This window comes from Rhodamnia argentea, unplaced genomic scaffold, assembly GCF_020921035.1.
Source record: "Rhodamnia argentea isolate NSW1041297 unplaced genomic scaffold, ASM2092103v1 Rarg_v2.21, whole genome shotgun sequence".
NCBI lineage: Eukaryota > Viridiplantae > Streptophyta > Magnoliopsida > Myrtales > Myrtaceae > Rhodamnia > Rhodamnia argentea.
In genome coordinates, this window is record NW_025955870.1 from 72,501 (window position 1) to 75,000 (window position 2,500).

The 2,500-nt window shown below is 54.9% G+C and overlaps 2 non-coding genes across 2 annotated transcripts in view; both read right to left on the bottom strand.

The window, feature by feature from the left end:
- Nucleotides 1-737, bottom strand: part of LOC125313396 — a 3,382-nt gene extending 2,645 nt beyond the window's left edge. Inside the window, exon 1 of the ribosomal RNA XR_007197178.1 lies at nucleotides 1-737. This exon is cut by the window's left edge and continues 2,645 nt beyond it. This is a non-coding gene — a ribosomal RNA (28S ribosomal RNA).
- A 213-nt stretch (nucleotides 738-950) lies between these two features.
- On the bottom strand, nucleotides 951-1,105 carry LOC125313394. Its single transcript, XR_007197176.1, has one exon. It is a non-coding gene; the product is annotated as a 5.8S ribosomal RNA (ribosomal RNA).
- Nucleotides 1,106-2,500: the final 1,395 nt, after the last annotated feature.

Below are 2,500 nucleotides of genomic sequence, written 5' to 3' on the forward strand. Positions count from 1 at the left end.
ATCCCACCAATCAGCTTCCTTACGCCTTACGGGTTTGCCACCCATTGACTCGCACACATGTCGGACTCCTTGGTCCGTGTTTCAAGACGGGCCGAATGGGGAGCCCACTAGCCGATGCCTGGAGCACGCAGATGCCGAGGCACGCCGCAGGCGCGTGCTGAATTCCACAATCGCAGTGGCGACGTTTCCACGGACGTATCAAAGGCCCGGGCTTGGGCCGCCACCGCAATCCGCATCGGTCCATGCCTCGAGTCGATCGGCGCACCGGCTCATCGCCGTTCCACATCCGACCGAGGCACATCGCCGGCCCCCATCCGCTTCCCTCCCGACAATTTCAAGCACTCTTTGACTCTCTTTTCAAAGTCCTTTTCATCTTTCCCTCGCGGTACTTGTTTGCTATCGGTCTCTCGCCCATATTTAGCCTTGGACGGAATTTACCGCCCGATTAGGGCTGCATTCCCAAACAACCCGACTCGCCGACGGTGCCTCGTGGTGCGACAGGGTCCGGACACGACGGGGCTCTCACCCTCTCGGCGCCCCTTCCCGGGGAACTTGGGCCCGGTCCGTCGCCGAGGACGCTTCTCCGGACTACAATTCGAACGCCGAGGGCGCTCGATTCTCATCTTCGGGCTCTTCCCGGTTCGCTCGCCGTTACTAGGGGAATCCTTGTTAGTTTCTTTTCCTCCGCTTATTGATATGCTTAAACTCGGCGGGTAGCCCCGCTTGACACGGGGTCGCGTTGGTAAAGAGTAGATTCACGGAGCGCCCGCACGGGCGACACGCATGACATTGATCATTGGGGTCTCATCAACCACCGAATGTCGTGGTGCTAATCGCTCCCGGCGCTCGATTTTGGGCCAACCGGGACGAAATCGTCGCGGGAGGCCAACATACGCACCCGAGTCCCGCCCGCCCAATTAAAGGCGAGGGATTAGGGGCAACGCCGTGTGTGACACCCGGGCAACGTGCCCTCGACCGAATGGCTTCGGGCGCAACTTGCGTTCAAAGACTCGATGGTTCACGGGATTCTGCAATTCACACCAAGTATCGCAGTTCGCTACGTTCTTCATCGATGCGAGAGCCGAGATATCCGTTGCCGAGAGTCGTTATGAATAATAGGAGATTGCATGGCATCCCAAGCACGCACCATGTCTCGGGGTGATGGGAGCATCGCTCTCTTGTTCAAGTTCCTTGGCGCATTCCGCGCCGGGGTTCGTTGTGCCGGCGAGAAGGCCCGAGCGCTCTAGGCGCCCGTGCGATCCCGGCGTCGAGGGACGGTGGGAAAAGACCCACCGCCCCTATTGAGTTTTTTACGAGTTCTTCGGTCATTCTCGCTATGCGGGATTCGACAATGATCCTTCCGCAGTTCACCTACGGAAACCTTGTTACGACTTCTCCTTCCTCTAAATGATAAGGTTCGGTGGACTTCTCGCGACGTCATCGGCGGCGAACCGCCCACGTCGCCGCGATCCGAACACTTCACCGGACCATTCAATCGGTAGGAGCGACGGGCGGTGTGTACAAAGGGCGGGGACGTAGTCAACGCGAGCCGATGACTCGCGCTTACTAGGAATTCCTCGTTGAAGACCAACAATTGCAATGATCTATCCCCATCACGATGAAATTTCAAAGATTACCCGGGCCCGTCGGCCAAGGCTATAGACTCGTTGAATACATCGGTGTAGCGCGCGTGCGGCCCCGAACATCTAAGGGCATCACGCACTGTTATTGCCTCAAACTTCCTTGGCCTAAGCGGCCATAGTCCCTCTAAGAAGCTGGCCGTGGAGATGTACATCCACATAGCTAGTTAGCAGGTGAGGTCTCGTTCGTTATCGGAATTAACCGGACAAATCGCTCCACCAACTAAGAACGGCCATGCACCACCACCCATAGAATCAAGAAAGAGCTCTCGGTCTGTCAATCCTTACTATGTCCGGACCTCGGTAAGTTTCCCCGTGTTGAGTCAAATTAAGCCGCAGGGCTCCACTCCCGGTGGTGCCCTTCCGTCAATTCCTTTAAGTTTCAGCCTTGCGACCATACTCCCCCCGGAACCCAAAAACTTTGATTTCTCATAAGGTGCCGGCGGAGTCCTAAAAGCAACATCCGCCGATCCCTAGTCGGCATCGTTTATGGTTGAGACTAGGACGGTATCCGATCGTCTTCGAGCCCCCAACTTTCGTTCTTGATTAATGAAAACATCCTTGGCAAATGCTTTCGCAGTTGTTTTTTTTTTTTTTTTTTTTTTGGTAAGGTAAGTATGTATTGATCTTTCAAAAAGCTAGATACAAAAGTTACCGGACACAAAATCCATGAACTCAAAATGGCACACAGGGTGACACGGAGAGTTCAACGATGAACCGGTCGTAAAAACCACCCAAGACGAGGGCTAGTAATAGAGAGGTCAACAAGGTACTAAAAAGGCCAAACAAACGGCCGACTAGTATGACTAACGCCTAGCCAAAATCAAAGGCGTTCGCTCCCGGTGGAAGGAAAGACCGTT